Source organism: Schistocerca serialis, chromosome 6 (genome assembly GCF_023864345.2).
Source record: "Schistocerca serialis cubense isolate TAMUIC-IGC-003099 chromosome 6, iqSchSeri2.2, whole genome shotgun sequence".
Classification (NCBI taxonomy): domain Eukaryota; kingdom Metazoa; phylum Arthropoda; class Insecta; order Orthoptera; family Acrididae; genus Schistocerca; species Schistocerca serialis.
The window spans coordinates 655,245,913-655,268,166 of record NC_064643.1 but is presented as its reverse complement, the minus strand read 5'-3'; the positions used below and the strand labels follow the sequence as shown (position 1 = coordinate 655,268,166).

Below are 22,254 nucleotides of genomic sequence, written 5' to 3'. Positions count from 1 at the left end.
AATGAATGCCTTCTGTGAGGTTCGAACTCACGACCCCTGGTTTACGAGATCAGTGCTCTACCACTGAGCTAAGAAGGCGGCAGCTTAGCGTTTGTGAGCTATCCACAAATTGTTACTTCATCATACTGAATCTTGCAGCCCTCGACCAGATATCGGATTTGGCACACAGCTGCTGCTGGGGTTGTCCAAATTGCCGTTTTCCAAATCTCTTGAATGTTTCGCCCTTACGATCGACGACGGGCGTCGGGCCAGCAAAAGTTTGCGGTCTGCGCAATCCTGACCTAGTGCACAGCTTGTGGGATAGCGTGGCTCGACTGCGAAATGCGCCTTTCGGCTCCTCTCTCTGGCTACAGTATGCTGTTGTCCACAGTGGCGCTGGCGTTGCCCATGGGGCTTCATATAAGGCGACTGCACGTCGCTCGGCCATCAGCGGCCTACTGCAGACCGACACGTAAGAGACACCAAATACAAATCGACATCGAGAGACAGGCCCTGTCATATGGCACTCGCGACGTATACGCTGAAATTGAATGTAAAGAATACGTCTTTTGTGGTGGGCGTCACTCTACTGCAGTGTCACAGATGACGAATAAAAAGGAAAACAGCAGAACGTCTGTGTAGGGCCATGTTTTTACCTACAGTGTCACTTGGCTGAATGTGTATAAGGCTCTGTGGCATCACTCAAACACAGCCAAATTGTCACACTAGCTGTGCATCTCTAACAAAGTTGACGTATGTCCTCACCTCGGTGCCGGTTAAAACGATTTCGCCCCCGGGTGGGCTCGAACCACCAACCTTTCGGTTAACAGCCGAACGCGCTAGCCGATTGCGCCACGGAGGCCTTGACTTTGGCTCCCTTGTGCTCTGTATATCAACGCGAGTGGTAGCATTTGCTTACGCCTCTTCACATGGATAACGTGCATGCACACTGTAGCGAGGCTCGTAAACGAATGACATCGCCAAGCATGACATTATACTACAAAATGCATACAAACCAATGTTCTGCCTATGAATTCAGAAAACCTCTGAGGCCAGTAGAATACTTGTCATAGGTTGTAGAACATTTCTTTCATTCAGCGTACTGCCATGTGTTAGATGTTGCTCGAGATAGCTCCGCTCCTTGCAGGAAGGTTTAAAAAATGAATGCCTTCTGTGAGGTTCGAACTCACGACCCCTGGTTTACGAGATCAGTGCTCTACCACTGAGCTAAGAAGGCGGCAGCTTAGCGTTTGTGAGCTATCCCCAAATTGTTACTTCATCATACTGAATCTTGCAGCCCTCGACCAGATATCGGATTTGGCACACAGCTGCTGCTGGGGTTGTCCAAATTGCCGTTTTCCAAATCTCTTGAATGTTTCGCCCTTACGATCGACGATGGGCGTCGGGCCAGCAAACGTTTGCGGTCTGCGCAATCCTGACCTAGTGCACAGCTTGTGGGATAGCGTGGCTCGACTGCGAAATGCGCCTTTCGGCTCCTCTCTCTGGCTACAGTATGCTGTTGTCCACAGTGGCGCTGGCGTTGCCCATGGGGCTTCATATAAGGCGACTGCACGTCGCTCGGCCAACAGCGGCCTACTGCAGACCGACACTTAAGAGACACCAAATACAAATCGACATCGAGAGACAGGCCCTGTCATATGGCACTCGCGACGTATACGCTGAAATTGAATGTAAAGAATACGTCTTTTGTGGTGGGCGTCACTCTACTGCAGTGTCACAGATGACGAATAAAAAGGAAAACAGCAGAACGTCTGTGTAGGGCCATGTTTTTACCTACAGTGTCACTTGGCTGAATGTGTATAAGGCTCTGTGGCATCACTCAAACACAGCCAAATTGTCACACTAGCTGTGCATCTCTAACAAAGTTGACGTATGTCCTCACCTCGGTGCCGGTTAAAACGATTTCGCCCCCGGGTGGGCTCGAAACACCAACCTTTCGGTTAACAGCCGAACGCGCTAGCCGATTGCGCCACGGAGGCCTTGGCTTTGGCTCCCTTGTGCTCTGTATATCAACGCGAGTGGTAGCATTTGCTTACGCCTCTTCACATGGATAACGTGCATGCACACTGTAGCGAGGCTCGTAAACGAATGACATCGCCAAGCATGACATTATACTACAAAATGCATACAAACCAATGTTCTGCCTATGAATTCAGAAAACCTCTGAGGCCAGTAGAATACTTGTCATAGGTTGTAGAACATCCCTTTCATTCAGTGTACTGCCATGTGTTAGATGTTGCTCGAGATAGCTCCGCTCCTTGCAGGAAGGTTTAAAAAATGAATGCCTTCTGTGAGGTTCGAACTCACGACCCCTGGTTTACGAGACCAGTGCTCTACCACTTTTTTTTTTTTTTTTTTTTTTTTTTTTTTTTCTATGGTGATCCTCCTCCCTGCACTGAAGCACAGTGGCACCAGTACGTAGTAATAGTCCTTGGTTCGGAGTCTTATGATACTGATATGTGGACACGGGGCTTATTATGCGTTGTCTATCCAAACAGGTAAAAGTTTGGCAGGAAGGCAAAATAACTAAGAATGTCTTCTCTATCATGAAGTGAGATCAGTATCCCCCTATACCGGTGCCATTAATGCAACTGGCGCAGGAGCGAGCAATAGAAGTGGAAACTTAACCAATCCCCTGCTTTTCGAAAACAATACTGAGCATATTCGCAAAGTCCCTCTTAAGATGTGGGAAAGATTTTTGCGTCCAGTACTCATGAAGCATGTAACCAGTAAACGAAATAAAATCGGAAATACCATCACCATCAACTACTGCAAAAATGTAACGACCAAGAAGCCACATAATGGTGTTGTTCTTTGTCCGGGGATAAAAAACCGTGTCCGGCCAGCAGAGAATATCAGTTGTAAATGCTGATTCCGAGCTTCTGGTGAGTAACGCCAATTGTCGGCGCAGCCAGTACCACATGCGAAGACGGTCAGCGCAGGTAAATCGGTGTGGGAGTGTATCAACACAACCACCCGTTTGACAAAGCGGAGTGACACTTAAACCTATACGATGAAGTCGTTCGTTCGTAGGAATCAGCTGATTAACTACCTTATACCATAGGGAGGCAACAGTTGCGGAATGAACGGGTAAGCTGATATTCGTCCATATGTTACGCCAATGAAAACGGGGATATTGCAAAACAATCGGGATGGAAGAAGAAGACCTGTGCCATTTGTCAAGCAGTGTTCGCGTAGTAAAAACAGGACGACGTTGTAAATGGAGATCCAGATAACTAATCTCAATGTAGAAGTCCCGAACATGCCGTAGCTTCGCATTTAGAGGCCCTACGTTAATAGGCGGTGACAAGCTCGCAGGACGAACGACATGGAATAATCGCGAAGTAACAGTCGGGGACTCAGAAAATAAAAGATGAAGGGTGCGCTTAACATAAAGGGCAGCAGCCTTGACACGGACATCGGTGAACGACAAGCCGCCCTCAAGTCGCGGCTTCGTAAGAACATCACAACGTAATTTAAAAATGTGCCCCCGCCAAATATATCTGTTAATAAGCTGGACCATTTTTGCACCCTGCATTCGAGGAAGCGGAAACAACTGAGCAACGTAATATACTTTACATAAAACATAAGTGTCTAATACACGCTTTTTTTGCAGTATCGGTATCGAACGCCATGAGTGTTCGAATAAAACACCTTGAAGCTTGGAAATGGCCACTTGCCAATTTTTCGCAGCCATACGAAGAATACACCGGTCAAGATAGATACCTAAATGTGTATGATGTTCAACAGCCGTAACCCACGGAACAACCACATGTTCAAAGCCCCGCAAATTCAGGAGTTTGCTTTTACGGGGGTTGAGACGAGAACCTGAGGCCGCAGAAAATTTATCTAGTTCCATTTTCAACGGCGGCACTTCTGCGGTGGAACGAAGCAAAACAACCAAATCATCAGCATAAGCTGTTGCAGTCTGGGTAACCCCAGAGATCGTAAGACCACGAAGTGTCGAGTTGAGACGTGTGAGGAGTGGTTGAAGGGAGAGAGCATAAAGGGTCATGGATAAAGGGCTACCTTGCGGGACGCCACGTTTAATATCAATGACCTTCGTCAGCTGTCCATTAATGTCAATCTTAGCAGAAATGCCAGTCGTCATATTCTTAAGAACCAGCAGCGCCTTTTCATTAAAACCGAGTCGGTGCAGCAGAAGCTCTAAAAACGAAAGGGACACACGATCAAAAGCCTTACTAAAATCAACAAATAAAAGCGCACAGGAAATATTGGTGACAGCAACAATCGACACAATATCACGATACCCCGCCAGAGGCGTCAAGATGGAGCGCCCCGGAAAGCAGCTTTGACAAGGAGTTATCACAGGTGTAAGCAAGAGGGATAGACGTGCATTAACAGCCCTAGCAGCCGTCTTATAATCAAAATTTAAAAGGGTTAAAGGACGAAAGTCACTAGCTGTCTTCAAACCAGCAGATTTCGGTATCAGGACAACCGTACCTCTCTTGAAATCGGCTGGAATTGTGCCACCATTCAAAATTTCATTTACTATATCCGTAAAAACAGGCCCTATAATAGTCCAAAAGCGAACAAAAAACTCCTTAGGAAGGCCATCCGGACCAGGAGATTTGTGAGATGGTGAACAAGCAATAAAAGCTGAAATTTCTTCTGCAGTAAAAGGAGCTAAAAATTCCGTATTATGGTCCTCTGTTAAAACGGATGGGATAGCAGTTAAAATCTCGTCATTATCAAACGGATCAGAATCAGCCACAGCATATAAGGTCTCATAGTAGCAGGTAAGTTCATGGGTTATTTGATTCTGTAAGGTAAGCCGGCGACCATCAGCTGCCATAAGACCGTCAATCAAGACACGTCGACGGTTCTTTTGGTGACGAAACAGATGGTACATAGAAGTCATTTCATGTGCCAAGGTGGACGGTGGTTTAGATTTAAGCTTCAATCCTTCCATCTGAAGGCGTTTAAGACTAAGAAGCTTGGCTTTAATTTTCCGAATCTCAGAAAGGTGGGCACATGTCATTCTAGAAGGATCATAAAGTTCGCGAAGCACCGAATAATAATACTCAAATGTCAGTTTCAGATCTCGCGCTCTATGATAACTGTAGGATATTAATGTGCGACGTAGTTTTGGCTTCGCACAGTGGATCCACCAGTGAAGCTTAGACGGATAGTATCGCAGAGAACGTAAAACCATGTCCCACGCCGTCTGTATTAAAGGTTCGATGTCAGGGTCATCGAGCAAGGAGACGTTTAATTTCCACAGCGGCCGATAAAGTTTAAGAGGCTGACGCTCCAAATTAATTATAACCGCAAGGGCACAATGATCCGTAAAACTGGCTGGAATAACATCTACATTTAAAACAGAAGCACTAAGGGGGTCAGAAATATACAATCGATCAAGGCGACTACTTGAGGTGGCAGTAAAAAATGTAAATTTAACTAAAGTGGGGTGTTTTACCTCCCACGCATCGCGTAGGCGTAGTTGATGTACAAGAGAATGTAGCTCGAAACAATAATTAAAATGAGGGGATTGGTCCTTAGCTTGTAATACACAATTAAAATCACCCCCCAATATCAAAGTCGCAGGATTTTTGCGTAAAAGATAAATCAGATCCTCTTTATAAAAACGAGACCTTTCCTGCCGTTTGCTGGAACCAGAGGGGGCGTAAATATTAACCAAGGTTGTGTCAAATAACCGACAACCAATACCCCTTCCCGAGTCTAAGAGCTCAATTTCGGTAACGGGAATACCGTCACGAATTAGTAAGGCAGTACCTGTGGAAAACTCAGGCGCAAAATTTATAATAGTGCGAAAGCCAGGAACAAACAGGTGTGCAACGGAGACTTCCTGCAGGAAAACAACATCAGCTGCAGAGTCATAAATAAACTGCTGCAGAGACGCGAACTTCAGAGCGGATTGAATGCTATTTATATTTAAGGTAATAAACGTGTACGCCTGCAACATCAACCAAAAAAGGGAAAATGAACCCTAATTACACCACATTAGAAGCAACGACATCCATATCATCAACATCAGACATGGCAGAGGGTGATTGCCCGGAATCAACGGAATCAGAGTCATCCTTTGCATGCTTGTGTTTTTTCCGTACCGCGTGAAGATTGGGGGGCACTTTCACCCGACGGCGTATTTGATGCACACCAGTTTCAAGAGCAGGCGGAGTGGGGGGTTCGAGATCAGGCACGTCAACCAAGGCATCCGAAGTATAAGCAGGGCGAGAGGAATCAGAAGAAGGAGCCAGCAAGGGGAAAACTGCATCAGGAACATCGGCACCAGCATCAGAAGGTGGAGGTATTGGAAGTGTAGGAGGTGGAGAGATAGGTTTGGAATCCGCTGAAGCGGAGCGCGCAGTTCTAGGAGCGACTTTCTGACAAACAGCTGGCTGCACCGAAGTGTCGTCAACATGTTGTGATGCTTGAGTCGGGGAGGATGTCAACACCACCTCGACCGAATGTTGTGGCTCTTGCGCCGACGGCGTGGCAGCAAGTTTGACGTCATCAGGCAAAGCAGGAGACACAGCAGGAACAGAATCCGAAACAGGCATGGGAGATTCCGGAATTCTCTCGTCAGAATCACAAACCGGCTGCGAAACAGCAGCTTCGTCATCAGTGCTACCGGTATCACTAGCACGACGGCGTTTGTTATTGGAAACAGACGGGATCGGTGTAGGAGCAGCCGATACATCTGGGCGAGTGGGTAACGGGGGAAAACCTGCATCAGAGGAGGGTGTCACCCGTTGTGAAGAATCTACTGCAGGAGGCTGACAGGAAACAGTGGAGGAAGCTGCTGGCACAAGATCGGCAACCGTTAATTTGCGGCGTTGTGCTAGCCCATTTTTAAGCACAAACACCCGCTTAGGGCAATTAGCACGAACATGACCATTTTCATTACATAGAAAACACGTACCAACTTGCCCCTCATAAGTAAGATGAACACGATAACCACATACAACCAGATGGGACGGTATATTCGACTTAATATGCATTTCAACCGATCTGATACCATTATAACATTGCAGCTTATGTTATGCAGACCAACGTTCATTTCGAATTGACCGAACGGTACCATAACCAAGCAAAGCTTCCTTGAGATAACTGTTTTCAACTTCAGGGGGTAAATTATAAACCCGAACTGTGGTATACGTAATTTCCGCATTTGAAACAGTAACACTGCTAACAGAACCATCTCTATGACGGAACGACACTTGCTCACCATGTTTAAGTAAAATCTTATCTAGCAAAACCGGGTTCAACAATTTCACAAAAAAGCAGTAAAGTTCTGTGTCAAAATACGCCGTATGTACCCGGTCCGATGTAATGCCAATCGTATCCACAATCCATTCGTGAATTTCCAACGAAGTTGGTTGAACAGTCCTGGTGGCCTTGTTAAACTGAAAACTGAGAGTACACTTCCGCGGAAACAACCGGGAAGCCATAACACTTAATTAATGCGGCAAAAGCCGCTATAATACACAAGACACAACACAAACACTAAGGCGACGAAACAACGAAGAAAAGAAAACAAAGAAACGTCACACACACAAAGTAAATAGTCACAACCCGAGGGAAACGGCGGATCGAATACACAGCACGTCCGATCGCTGTCGCGTCTCAAGCGGAACTTACCACTGAGCTAAGAAGGCGGCAGCTTAGCGTTTGTGAGCTATCCCCAGATTGTTACTTCATCATACTGAATCTTGCAGCCCTCGACCAGATATCGGATTTGGCACACAGCTGCTGCTGGGGGTGTCCACATTGCCGTTTTCCAAATCTCTTGAATGTTTCGCCCTTACGATCGACGACGAGCGTCGGCCCACCAAAAGTTAGCGGTCTGCACAATCCTGACCTAGTGCACAGCTTGTGGGATAGCGTGGCTCGACTGCGAAATGCGCCTTTCGGCTCCTCTCTCTGGCTACAGTGCGCTCTTGTCCACAGTGGCACTGGCGTTGCCCATGGGGCTTCATATAAGGCGACTGCACGTCGCTTGGCCAACAGCGGCCTACTGCAGACCGACACTTAAGAGACACCAAATACAAATCGACATCGAGAGACAGGCCCTGTCATATGGCACTCGCGACGTATATGCTGAAATTGAATGTAAAGAATACGTCTTTTGTAGTGGGCGTCCCTCTACTGCAGTGTCACACACGACGAATAAAAAGGAAAACAGTAGAACGTCTGTGTAGGGCCATGTTTTTACCTACAGTGTCACTTGGCTGAATGTGTATAAGGCTCTGTGGCATCACTCAAACGCAGCCAAATTGTCACACTAGCTGTGTATCTCTAACAAAGTTGACGTATGTCCTCACCTTGGTGCCGGTTAAAACGATTTCGCCCCCGGGTGGGCTCGAACCACCAACCTTTCGGTTAACAGCCGAACGCGCTAGCCGATTGCGCCACGGAGGCCTTGACTTTGGCTCCCTTGTGCTCTGTATATCAACGCAATTCGTATACCTTCTGCAGGAATCTCGCAGAATGGTAGCATTTGCTTACGCCTCTTCACATGGATATCGTGCATGCACACTGTAGCGAGGCTCGTAAACGAATGACATCGCCAAGCATGACATTAAACTACAAAATGCATACAAACCAATGTTCTGCCTATGCATTCAGAAAACCTCCGAGGCCAGTAGAATACTTGTCATAGGTTGTAGAACATCCCTTTCATTCAGTGTACTGCCATGTGTTAGATGCTGCTCGAGATAGCTCCGCTCCTTGCAGGAAGGTGTAAAAAATGAATGCCTTCTGTGAGGTTCGAACTCGCGACCCCTGGTTTACGAGACCAGTGCTCTACCACTGAGCTAAGAAGGCGGCAGCTTAGCGTTTGTGAGCTATCCCCAGATTGTTACTTCATCATACTGAATCTTGCAGCCCTCGACCAGATATCGGATTTGGCACACAGCTGCTGCTGGGGGTGTCCACATTGCCGTTTTCCAAATCTCTTGAATGTTTCGCCCTTACGATCGACGACGAGCGTCGGCCCACCAAAAGTTTGCGGTCTGCACAATCCTGACCTAGTGCACAGCTTGTGGGATAGCGTGGCTCGACTGCGAAATGCGCCTTTCGGCTCCTCTCTCTGGCTACAGTGCGCTGTTGTCCACAGTGGCACTGGCGTTGCCCATGGGGCTTCATATAAGGCGACTGCACGTCGCTCGGCCAACAGCGGCCTACTGCAGACCGACACTTAAGAGACACCAAATACAAATCGACATCGAGAGACAGGCCCTGTCATATGGCACTCGCGACGTATATGCTGAAATTGAATGTAAAGAATACGTCTTTTGTAGTGGGCGTCCCTCTACTGCAGTGTCACACATGACGAATAAAAAGGAAAACAGTAGAACGTCTGTGTAGGGCCATGTTTTTACCTACAGTGTCACTTGGCTGAATGTGTATAAGGCTCTGTGGCATCACTCAAACGCAGCCAAATTGTCACACTAGCTGTGTATCTCTAACAAAGTTGACGTATGTCCTCACCTTGGTGCCGGTTAAAACGATTTCGCCCCCGGGTGGGCTCGAACCACCAACCATTCGGTTAACAGCCGAACGCGCTAGCCGATTGCGCCACGGAGGCCTTGACTTTGGCTCCCTTGTGCTCTGTATATCAACGCAATTCGTATACCTTCTGCAGGAATCTCGCAGAATGGTAGCATTTGCTTACGCCTCTTCACATGGATATCGTGCATGCACACTGTAGCGAGGCTCGTAAACGAATGACATCGCCAAGCATGACATTAAACTACAAAATGCATACAAACCAATGTTCTGCCTATGCATTCAGAAAACCTCCGAGGCCAGTAGAATACTTGTCATAGGTTGTAGAACATCCCTTTCATTCAGTGTACTGCCATGTGTTAGATGCTGCTCGAGATAGCTCCGCTCCTTGCAGGAAGGTTTAAAAAATGAATGCCTTCTGTGAGGTTCGAACTCACGACCCCTTTTTTTTATTTTTTTATTTTTTTGGAGATTTTTTTATTTTTTTATTATTTTTTTTTATTTTTTTTTATATATATATTTTGCGGTGGTATATCTCAGGATCACTACCTCTCAAGCTCGTCTTCACTTAGTAATGGCATGAATGTTTCCGTGTCGTTCTTCTTTCATCGATGTTTGAGTTGCTTGAAGGCTTGATTCAATGTTGTCATCTCTTAGCGTTGAGAGTATGTTCGCCGAGATGGCCGCCGTGCTGTTTCCTTGCAGTTATTCACTAAAGTAACTGGTGTGTTCCTTGAATTGATGGAGACAAATCAACAAGAGCATATGTTTCTCTTTCAGCATCATAGATAATAAGGAGAAAATAAAGGTCCGTGTTGAGGAAAAACGGGTATCTAGAAAGAAATACTGCCTCGTCGGAGTTAAACTCTATCAAATTAAACTATACGTGTCTTCTGGTGAACGTAAAGAAACAGAAATAGATATTGGCTCCACAAGTTTAGCATCCTGTTGCATGCTGCTTCTCTTTGGCCTTAGGTGCACACATTGTACCAACCATGAAACAATAAAGTCCGGAGAACTGACAAAGAGATACCCTGATAATAGAAGAAAGAAATAAAAAGCAATAATCGTACTCAATAGTTCGCACACTTAAAGTTTTCCATCATTCAAAGCAACGGTGAGAAATTCCTGAAATTTTTCTTTATTTTTCCGTAATCGTTTGATCGCGTAATATTCGGCAATAAGATACATATGAAAATCAGAAAGTGTAGGCGTTTTAGTCGTCAGCATATAATAGAGGTACTGTCCAATTAACCAGGTATAGCTATTATTTTTAGATTTTGGAAATAATTGCCAGTCCGGGTGGAGTATATCCTGCAGTTGTATTGCGGATGGCGACGTTCTATTAATAAGAGCCAGTTTCATTCTCGTCCAGTTCCAGATTTGTGTTTGATCTCTGCAGTATAATATGTGTTGCAACGTTTCCACATGTCCACATGCGTCGCAAGTCGGAGTAGGCCGTAGTTGGATCTTACACAATTTCTCTCCCGTGGGCATCACCTCGTTCACAACATCATACCACAAGGAACGTACTCGGGGACGAAGAAGAGGAGTGCTGATATTCATCCAAATTTGTCGCCAGTTCTTGCCAGGATACTTCATTTCAATAGAGTTATTCTGTTGCCGATTCGTAAATACACTGTAAACAGCCGCAGCAGTGAATGCTTGCAGGTGTTGATGCACATAGCTGGACTCCACGTAATATCGGCGAATATGAACGAGCTCGGGATGGATAGGTCCAACATTTATCGGTGGCCTCATATCCGGTGGTCGTAACTGCTGGAATAGACGTGCCGTAAGACCTGTCTGACTACATCGTAAGATCCTTGATGTTCTAGCTAGAAAAATCGCTAAGCACTGTAATTCAACATCTTTAAGGGCTAGACCACCTTTATAGTGAGGTAAAGCGGTAGCCTTGAAAGCGACTTTAAAAATATTACCTCGCCAAACGTACCAGCCTGCAAGAGCTAAAATTCTGTTTGCAATATCGGTAGGAATAGGGAGAACAGCGGCAACATGGTAAATCTTGCTGAGAACATAATAATTGACGAAATGTGCTCTCTGAATCCTGTCTAAAGACCGCATATTGTGCTCTCGAATCAAAGCTCGAAGGACGTTGAGCTTCTGTTCCCAATTCACTCTCACCATTTCCCGTGGATTCGAAGTGAGAATCAAACCAAGGTGCTTGAGTTGGTTGGTTGCCTCTAACCAAACGGTGTTCGCAAAGCGAGCCTGCGGACCTAAATGCAAGACTTTGGATTTCCGTTCGTTAAGGCGTGCACCGCAGGCGCTGGCATACCGGTGTACAAGCCGTCGCACGGTATCGAACTCTTCGTCGTTGTTGATAAGGACGCTAATATCGTCCGCATAGGCATGACAGACGGTCTTGGTATTCAGCGTTTGAAGACCCGGTAAGGTGACGCAAAACGTCTTCAGTAGTGGCTCTATAGCAATGGCGAAAAGAGTCGTAGAAAGCGGGCACCCTTGTCGCAAACCTTGTTGAATGGGCACAGGGGCTGTTAACTGGCCGTTGAATTTCACGCGGGAAGACGTATTGCAGATACAGTTCCTGATTATCTGTACGAAATGCTGGTTGAAACCCAGTTTTTCCAGCGTTCTGAACAGAAATCCGTGGTTAGTCCTATCAAATGCCTTAACGAAGTCAAAAAAGACTATTGCCAGCGTGGTCTTGCAAATCCAAGTCAAATATGCAATATCTCGGTATTCGCACAGGGCGTCTATCATTGATCGGCCAGTAACCACGTTCATGTGATATGAACCAAGAACTTTACGAAGGACTGGCTTGAGTCTGGCATTGATAATCCTAGTAAAGATTTTGAAATCTGCGTTGAGTAGGGTGATTGGTCGTAAGTTATTGAGTGAAGTCCCCGGTGACGGTTTGGAGACTAAGACTATCATGCCCTCAGTAAACTGCGATGGAAGAGCAGTATTCATTAACAATTCATTATACATGATAGTCAGTTCGTCGCCGAAAACATCCCAGTACCGAAGATAAAATTCAATCGTCAAACCGTCTAAGCCTGCAGCTTTTCCTTTCGCCGCAGACGTAATGATAGACTTCACTTCGAAGTTAGTTATGGTTGCCAGGAGCTGTGCGTGGTCGTCCGGATCCACCGATGCCGTAATGTTAGACAAAAATTCCTCTTCCGCCTCTACATCTGTGTCATGCAGTGAGTAAAGTTGCCGGAAATGATTCCGAATAAAAGTCTTAAGCTCGCCTTGCTCATCACAAACACGACCTTCGTCATCTGTCAGTTGAGTAATGATTTTTTGTCTCCCCCTTTTAGCTTCCCGTACGACGTGGTACAAGGACGCAGACTCATTAAAGGTGCCATCGGAAGAGCGTGCCCGGACTTGGGCTCCTGCCAGAGACTCACAAACCAAAGCGGTGATTTTGGCTTTGGTACGTTTAATGCGTAGGAGATTGCCAGGCAGTGCAGAGGAATCGTTATACAACTGGCGGAGAGCGGTAAAATAAAACTCCAACGTCAGTTTCTTCCAGTACGCCTTAGCCCTGGCAAACTGACAAATACATTTCTTTATGTGCGGCTTCACTAACTCCGTCCACCAATGAACACGCTCCCTATATCTTTGTCGTCGCTGGAGGCACCATTGCCACGTTGCAATAAGATCCTTCTTCAGGTCGCCGTCGTTCAACAGGGCGACGTTCAGTTGCCAGACGCCTCGACCCAAAAAGGTTTTCTGCGAGACATGCCGAAGCGTGATGTGATACGCACAGTGGTCGCTAAAATTAACAGGCCATATTTCACAATCCCTGGCAGCGCTTAAAATGTCTTTAGATACATAAAACCTATCCAGACGACTAGCGGAGGCAGCGGTAACATAAGTATATCCGGCGACCTGCGGGCGAAGTGAGCACCAGGTATCTTGTAAGGCCAGCCCATCAATTAAATCTCGCAACTCCAAAAAAAAATTAAAATTCGGACACTGGTCTTCTCTGCGTACAACACAATGAAAATCGCCGCCCAATAAAATCCTCGAACAACCACAGGATAATAATGGTACAATTTCATCGCGATAAAAAACACTCCTATCCCTTCGGCCTGTAGATCCAGTCGGGGCGTAGACGTCGATCAAAAGCAAATCTTCGAATTGTACGACAATCCCTCTACCCGTTTCTAAAATCGCTCGAGGTCTGCAAGTGATGCCCGCTTTGTACAAAATTGCAGTCCCTGCCTCATCGCCGATATTGATGATGGCCTCATAGCCCGTGACATTTCCGACCTTGGGTGTGACGACTTCTTGTAAGAAAACGATATCTATATCGGCGGCGTACATATAGTCAGTCAAACATTTTAATTTGACATCAGATGTTATTCGATTTATATTAGCAGTTGCAATTTTGTAATCCCGCATAAGAAAGGGCAATACCATGTTAATGCGTATCGTCGGTCCAGGACGGCTGCGTGCTCGACCCCGGCGAGGGAGTGGTATCCATAAATGCATCGGGTCCAGAACTGTCGACATGCATCACCACATCGGTCTCCTCTGAATGCTGCACGACCTGTACTCCATCGTCTGTAACGATTCTCTCACATTCATCGGTCCGGAACTGCTTGATTGTACGTTGCAGTTTCTGTTCAAGAGTACGAGTTTCCTCGTCACTCTGCTTACGGACCGATTTCTTTTGTCGTCCTTTCTTCCGAGGACGGACGTCTTCAACGTGTTCGTTGATGTCGGGTTTCGCAGCGATAAGAGTAGCACCCGCGGGAGACTGTTCGTTGCCGGAAACTGCGCTTAGCGGAGAATTCACTTCAAGGGGATGGGAAACTCGCGGCTGGTTACCAGAGTCCTCAGGTGGAAGACTCTCCGCAGATGGGTGCAGATGTTGATCGGGCAAACCTGGCGGAAGTTCCACACGGACCACGCCAGCATCAGAAGGGCGCGAATTTCCGGCCCCGTCGATTGCATAGTGTTCCGCGTCAGAATCAACGGGCATTCGGCTCGCCGTAGCTGTGTTTACATCGGCGGCGGTCACGTCAGGCACAACCTCAGCCGCGTGCAGCTGTGGCGCGCTAACGACAGACGGACCGACAAGGCTCTCGGCATACGTCGGCCTATTGCCATCCTGCCCTGCTGCAAGGGCATCGCGTTGTCGCAAAACACGACGCACTGGTTTAGCACGGGGACACGCGGCCTTCAGATGGTCCGTAGAGCCACAAAGTACACAAGTACGTGGTTGCCCCTCGTACATAACGAGTGCCCGGAAGCCTTGTATCACGACATTCGACGGGATATGCTTCGAGAGGTCAATTCGCGCTACCCTGACACCATTATCCACATTGAAGTGTTTAAGTCCACTCCACTGCTCTTGGTGAATGTCCAATACGTTCCCATACTGGGACAGACATTGCCGAATACGTGCAAGTTCAATTTCAAATGGTAGGTTGAACACACGGACCGTGCGCAGACCTAACCCAGCATGGGTAACGACAACTTTACAAATTTCACCATCAGAATTAACGAACTCGGCAGTACCCTTAGTTAAGTCCATTACAGGTAAACAAGGCTCGTCACTAACAAGTTTCACGTAGACAGCATTCGCCAGGAAATCGTATGAAAATCCTAAAACTTCCTCGTCTTTAACACTCAATCTGTCGAAGAAGAAATCGACTAATTCGTGGACCTGTGGTCGGCTAAAACCGAACGGGAATTGGAAACGCAACGTGTAACGGCGTAACTGATCATCCATGGCTAAGGCCATGATGTACTTACAAGGCCCAACAGCTGCAGGCGCCGCCAAACACGCGCGGAGCGAGCACTCCGGCACGTCTGCACACGGCCGCTGCTGCGGCGGAACTGACCCCTGGTTTACGAGACCAGTGCTCTACCACTGAGCTAAGAAGGCGACAGCTTAGCGTTTGTGAGCTATCCCCAGATTGTTACTTCATCATACTGAATCTTGCAGCCCTCGACCAGATATCGGATTTGGCACACAGCTGCTGCTGGGGGTGTCCACATTGCCGTTTTCCAAATCTCTTGAATGTTTCGCCCTTACGATCGACGACGAGCGTCGGCCCACCAAAAGTTTGCGGTCTGCACAATCCTGACCTAGTGCACAGCTTGTGGGATAGCGTGGCTCGACTGCGAAATGCGCCTTTCGGCTCCTCTCTCTGGCTACAGTGCGCTGTTGTCCACAGTGGCACTGGCGTTGCCCATGGGGCTTCATGTAAGGCGACTGCACGTCGCTCGGCCAACAGCGGCCTACTGCAGACCGACACTTAAGACACACCAAATACAAATCGACATCGAGAGACAGGCCCTGTCATATGGCACTCGCGACGTATATGCTGAAATTGAATGTAAAGAATACGTCTTTTGTAGTGGGCGTCGCTCTACTGCAGTGTCACACATGACGAATAAAAAGGAAAACAGTAGAACGTCTGTGTAGGGCCATGTTTTTACCTACAGTGTCACTTGGCTGAATGTGTATAAGGCTCTGTGGCATCACTCAAACGCAGCCAAATTGTTACACTAGCTGTGTATCTCTAACAAAGTTGACGTATGTCCTCACCTCGGTGCCGGTTAAAACGATTTCGCCCCCGGGTGGGCTCGAACCACCAACCTTTCGGTTAACAGCCGAACGCGCTAGCCGATTGCGCCACGGAGGCCTTGACTTTGGCTCCCTTGTGCTCTGTATATCAACGCAATTCGTATACCTTCTGCAGGAATCTCGCAGAATGGTAGCATTTGCTTACGCCTCTTCACATGGATAACGTGCATGCACACTGTAGCGAGGCTCGTAAACGAATGACATCGCCAAGCATGACATTATACTACAAAATGCATACAAACCAATGTTCTGCCTATGCATTCAGAAAACCTCCGAGGTCAGTAGAATACTTGTCATAGGTTGTAGAACATCCCTTTCATTCAGTGTACTGCCATGTGTTAGATGCTGCTCGAGATAGCTCCGCTCCTTGCAGGAAGGTTTAAAAAATGAATGCCTTCTGTGAGGTTCGAACTCACGACGCCTGGTTTACGAGACCAGTGCTCTACCACTTTTTTTTTTTTTTCTTTTTTTTTTTTTATTTACAAAGAGGCTCGAACTGACAACCCCGGCATTGCTCACGGCTACTGCCTTATAAGTACCGTGCGCTAACCAATTGCGCCACTTTTTTTTTCCACTTTTTTTTCCTTAACCACTTTTTTTTTTAATTTTTTTATAAGTAATAGGCAGAAGGAGGCAAAGTGGGCAGGGGTCAAGAATAATCTGAGGCCTGGCCACAATGTCTCCACCATACCCATCACTGATTTTCGACCTTGTCGCTCCTATGATCCAAAGATACAACTGCCCACTTTAGCAAATTTTTTTTTGTTTTTTTAATTTTTTTATTTTTTTTTTGTTTTTAATTTCTTCTAATTAGTATTTCCTCTTTTTTTATGGTTTTTTATATTATCATGATTAAATGAAAGGAATTCGTTCGTGAAATATGTAATGGCTCTCCATGTGCATAAAATGAAAAATATAACTCAATCTTCTACTTGTTGTTCCTGCCTTCATTTTTTTTAATTTTTTTAAATTTTTTATTTGTTGTCGTTTTTGACCATTTTGTCATAGTGGAAAATCAACAAAAATGAAAGTATAAGAAATGAAACAGACAACAATTCTGCACATAGTTATATAGTCACTCAATACTGGGTGCTTTAGGTTGATGGTGTTTAGCCTATCCCCATTCTATCAAATATAATTTGTAGCATATTACCATATTTCTTCTTGTGGTCTGCATACGTATGTGTTTTGTGGTATTTGCACTGTAAGTATATCTTGAAATCTGTAACGGTGTCAGTTCCAGCGTCATGAGTTTCGTAAGTTACATAATTTCCTAGGAGCCAATACACGGCATTATTCTTCGTCTCTGGAAAATAACGGTCTTGTGGTCTGTGCAGCACTGACAGCGAGATGTACTGAGGTGAAGACCTTGTAATGAGAGCTATTTGCACTTTGAGCCAATTCCAGATATGTATATTGCCGCCACAAGTGTATCGATGGATAATTGTGTCCACTAGTCGACATCGTTGACATAGATTGGTGTCACTGAGGCCAATTTCATATAATCTTTCGTTGGTGCTAATGATATTATTAACGGCTTTGTACCATGCTGTTCTTATGTCAGAAGATAAAACTTTTAAATTGATGTTTTGCCAGATAACAGTCCAGTGTATGTGAGGAAACTGTCTCTCTACTTTATTCTTTCCTTCACACGTCTCCCAGACCCGCATAATATCTCTTGACGTTAGCTGACGTAGCCGTGTAACTTCGTCCCTCAAGTAGCTAAGTTCAATATAAAAGGCTCGCACGTGCTGGAGACGATTGTTAATTTTTTGCACATCAATAGGAGGCTGCAGGCTGCGAGGTTTTAGAATTTCAAAAAGTCGGCTTGAAATACTTTCCGGTACTTCTCTAATGATAGTTAATTGCCTTTTGACGAAGAGTGCAGAGGCTTTGTTGGTAATATTGATGAGACCTAAACCACCATTTCGGGGATGTAAGGTAGCCACTTTGGCGGTTACTCGAAACAGTTCTCCTTTCCACAGAAAATTTGTGATTCTGGACGTTATGTTCTTGGCTATCATTTTGGGTAGTGGAAAGAGCTGAGCGGTGTGGTATGCTGTAGCTAAGATACACGTGTTGATGTACTTAATCCTCTGAATCTGATTCATATTCCGTGATAAATTTTCCATTATAGCACCCTGCACTTTCCGTGCCGCAGCTTTCCAATTCAACGCAGTCATTTTCATTGGGCATGCGGTCAATGTGACACCAAGCGTCGTATGCTGCCTGACCAACTTTGCCCACTCTACGTTTATGTGCTCAAAACCCCTAAGATGTAAAATTTTGCTTTTCTTTTCATTTGAATTTGCCCCAGACGCACTGCAGTAAGTCTGAATCACTGCAGCTAACGTAGCTACATCGTCATTATTTCTGATTATGACGCCTACATCATCAGCATAAGCTTTTATAGCTGTTTTGCACCCTGACAGTGTTATACCTGTTAATTTATCGTGAATACGTTTAAGAAATGGGTCCAGTGAAATGGCAAATAGTGACATAGAAAGGGGGCTTCCCTGAGGAACACCGCGTCGTATTTGGAATTTTCTCGTAGCCTGACTGTTAACTGCTATGCATGCGTTTATTCCTGTCGCCACGTTTTTTATTACGTTTAAGGCTCGTTCCTGGAAACCGAGCTTTTTTAACGTCTTGAAAAGGTAGATATGATTCACGAGATCGAATGCTTTATGAAAATCCAGGAAAACCAGGGCACATTTGATGTTAGTGACGGGTGTGATTGCAATTATATCCCGAAATTCCGCTAAATTGTGAAACAGAGTTTTACCTGCAATGCAGTGTTGATACGGACTAATCAGTCTACTTGCTAAGGATGAAATTTTCTTGTTGAGAATTCTTGCTATTATTTTATAGTCCGCATTGAGCAACGAAATCGGTCGGAAGTTAGAAAGATCTTAGTGTCCTTTAGTTTTGGGGATAAGGACTATTTTACTTTCTTTAAATTCAGAGGGTATCATTGCGCCCTGAAGAACTTCATTTACAATCACTGTAATTGTCCCTCCCACTATCGGCCAATAGCGGACGTAAAATTCTGCAGGTAGACCATCAGGCCCTGGGGATTTTTTCAGAGGGGAGGTACACAGAGTCACATAAACGTCCTCATTACAGACGTGCGACAGGAAGGTAACGTTGTCATCATCCGTCAGCTGTGGCACAAGAAAGTCGAGGAAATCATCAATAGATTCCTCGCAGCTGGAATTTTCGGAATATAAGTTATCGAAGTAGCGATAGATCTCATTCAAAATCTCTTTCTGTGTCCTAAGACTTGTACCATTCGTCGTCCGTAATTCGTCGATAAGCATTGTTCTTGTGTTTTGAGCATGCTTCAGAAGGTGGTATAGGGAAGTTGTTTCGTCCTCTGAGACAGATTTCGCCTTGGATTTTATTTTAAGTCCTTCCAGTTGATGCCTCTTAATGCTGAGTAATTTAGCCTTAATTTTTTTGATATCTGTCAGGCGAAGATGTGAACCAGATGTTTGACCGTATAGCTCTCTGAGTACTGAGTAATAGAACTCTATAGTGTTCTTAAGATCTCTGGCCCTCTGAAAGCTATATTGCATTATCGTCTTTCCAAGTTTCGGCTTTGTCATTTTTGTCCACCATTCTATGGTAGTCGCGTATCTAGGAAGAGCACGCAGGCATAACGTCCATGCGTCTTTTATCTGATCTTCTAATTCACGGTCTTGTAACAGCGAGACATTTAAATTCCACTGGTTTTTGAAGCGGCGTATTGGCTGCGCTTGTAGATTTATACAGGCCAACACACCGGAATGGTCCGAAAAGTAGACAGGAACCGTTTCTGTTTTCAATAAAGCCGTTTCGAGATTGTCGGTAATGTAGAATCTGTCGATTCTGCTGCATGCATTGGAAGTTGCATAAGTGTACTCGACAACAGCAGGGTGTTTGCATTCCCAAGCATCCTTTAGCTTTAAGCTACTAACGAGATATTTTAATTCAGCAGAATAATTAAAATTTGGACTCTGATCTTTCCTGTTGAGGACGCAATTAAAATCACCCCCCATTATAAGGTGACTGGGGTTTTTGCGTAATAAGTATATTACCTCGTCTTTAAAAAATCGTGTTCTGTCAGATCTATGTGAACTGCCGGAAGGGGCATACAAGTTAATAAGGGACACGTCATAAATCTTGAGCCCTATTCCCCTTCCAGATTCCAGTCGTTCTACTTCCGTTACTGGAATCCCATCCCGGATTAAAAAAGCTGTCCCCACGCTAGTTTCGTGGGAGACATTTAGGTTGGCAACATACCCGGGAATATTTAAATCCGACGTGACAACTTCCTGCAGCAGGGCTATATCAGTTCCCGAGTCATATAAAAATTCTTTTAGCGCTGCAATTTCAATGCCGACCGTATTTTATTAATATTGACAGTAGCAATAGTATAACACTGGGTCATTGCGTTATTACTCGTTGGATGTTAGGACAGTGAGTAAATAACATGCGACTAAATTATTACTTAGAAGACACAGAAAATTTAGACAGAACAGAACGTCCCATTGAGAGGTTGCTAATTACAGTATTAGTGCAGTCTAGGTTTGAGATTTCCCTCCTGAATCAGTAGAAGATAGATTATCAGGAAGTTCCTCAGGAGATTCTTTCAATGACCCGTGCCTGACAGTTTCATAACGCACATTTTGGGGTTTCGTGTCACTTTTCACGCTCTTTAACTTCGCTTGATTACGAGGAGCATTGACATTCGGTTGTGGCTTTAACTTCCTTCGTGGAGCATCCGAAGGCTCTGTGACGGGTTTTGTGGTGGTCGGTTGTGACGCCGATCCCGTCGGGTCGTCCAACTGTACGACACGGCCTGTACTGCTTAGCCCTGTCGTGTGGTCACTACCCTTCGCGGAAGCACTAGCCGTTACAGAGGGTTGATCCAGACACACTAATTGTTTCTCGTGACTGTCAGGAGGCTGCTCGTCTTTGCAAACTGTGTCCCCTCCTGATGTTTCGCGGTTATTGCTAGAAACATCCCCATTTTCGCAGTTTCCCACCAATTGTTTACGTTCTGATTGTTTACAAGCTTCCATCTGCATTTCCTGGAGTTGTGGCAATACTTCCTCCTCGCATTGTTTTTGTTTGCGTGCGGAGTGAGATTTGTCAGACAACTCTTCGTCAGAACAGCTATCAGTTATCTCATGGGGCCGTTTCTTTGTCTGCAATTCGGAGGATGCGGGGGTGTCAACATCAGCCTTTTTATCTAAACATGGAAATTGAGTAATATCATTTACGGATATATCAGAGTGGTTTGCTTGGGCAGTATCCACACCCAACGGGACAGATACATTATTTGGCAAGACATCATTTAGGGTAAGTTTCTGGCGTTGCGTTAGATTGCTTTTCAATACAAAAACCCGCCGCGGACAATCCTGTCTAGAGTGGCCAGACTCATTACAAACATGACAGGTCGGTACTTGACCTGAATACACAATTTGCGCCCTGTAGCCATTTACAAATATATGAGACGGAATATTGGTCTTGATGTCCATCTCCACAGATCGAATTCCGTTAAAACACTGCAGTTTGTAGTGACGAGACCAACGTTCATTATTAACAGATTTCACGTCACCATACTTGCAAAGCGCATCCTTAATTAAATCATTATCAATTTCAATAGGTAAATTAAGCACGCGAACGGTAGTGTAAACAATATCAGCTCGCCAGATCCGAACTTTGCTCTTCGAGCCGTCTCTGTGAATGAATTCTACTTCACTACCCCACTTTGCTAAAAGTCTATCTATCGTCACCGAGCTCTCAAACTTAACAAAAATACAGTATTTATCATTGTCTAACTGCATTGTATGGACGGAATCAGAGTTAACACCAATTACCTCAGTAATCCAATCGTGTATTTCCAGTGACGTTGGCTGGATATGACGGGTTTCCTTGTCGAAAGCGAAGACCAGTGTGTTTTTCCTGACGTTCGTAGACATGATTCAGAACAGGGATGAAACTCCGGTTAAAAAACCGAAATTCCGGCGAGTGACAGAACGGTGATGAACAGCCAAACACTTACGACGATACACAAAAACGAAGATGAACGGACAGCCAGCAAAGGAGACAGCAGCAGAACACGTATGTAAACAACACAATCGGAGCGCAGCAGTACACACGTCCACGCGGTAGCA

At 45.5% G+C, this 22,254-nt stretch overlaps 8 non-coding genes across 8 annotated transcripts; all 8 read right to left on the bottom strand.

The window, feature by feature from the left end:
* Positions 1-6: 6 nt before the first annotated feature.
* On the bottom strand, positions 7-78 carry Trnat-cgu (transfer RNA threonine (anticodon CGU)). Its single transcript has one exon. It is a non-coding gene; the product is annotated as a tRNA-Thr (tRNA).
* A 689-nt stretch (positions 79-767) lies between these two features.
* Positions 768-841, bottom strand: Trnan-guu (transfer RNA asparagine (anticodon GUU)). Its single transcript has one exon. It is a non-coding gene; the product is annotated as a tRNA-Asn (tRNA).
* A 303-nt stretch (positions 842-1,144) lies between these two features.
* Positions 1,145-1,216, bottom strand: Trnat-cgu (transfer RNA threonine (anticodon CGU)). Its single transcript has one exon. It is a non-coding gene; the product is annotated as a tRNA-Thr (tRNA).
* A 689-nt stretch (positions 1,217-1,905) lies between these two features.
* Trnan-guu (transfer RNA asparagine (anticodon GUU)) lies at positions 1,906-1,979 on the bottom strand. Its single transcript has one exon. It is a non-coding gene; the product is annotated as a tRNA-Asn (tRNA).
* A 6,353-nt stretch (positions 1,980-8,332) lies between these two features.
* On the bottom strand, positions 8,333-8,406 carry Trnan-guu (transfer RNA asparagine (anticodon GUU)). The gene has a single exon. It is a non-coding gene; the product is annotated as a tRNA-Asn (tRNA).
* Positions 8,407-8,739: 333 nt separating this feature from the next.
* On the bottom strand, positions 8,740-8,811 carry Trnat-cgu (transfer RNA threonine (anticodon CGU)). The gene has a single exon. It is a non-coding gene; the product is annotated as a tRNA-Thr (tRNA).
* Positions 8,812-9,500: 689 nt separating this feature from the next.
* On the bottom strand, positions 9,501-9,574 carry Trnan-guu (transfer RNA asparagine (anticodon GUU)). Its single transcript has one exon. It is a non-coding gene; the product is annotated as a tRNA-Asn (tRNA).
* A 6,500-nt stretch (positions 9,575-16,074) lies between these two features.
* Positions 16,075-16,148, bottom strand: Trnan-guu (transfer RNA asparagine (anticodon GUU)). The gene has a single exon. It is a non-coding gene; the product is annotated as a tRNA-Asn (tRNA).
* Positions 16,149-22,254: the final 6,106 nt, after the last annotated feature.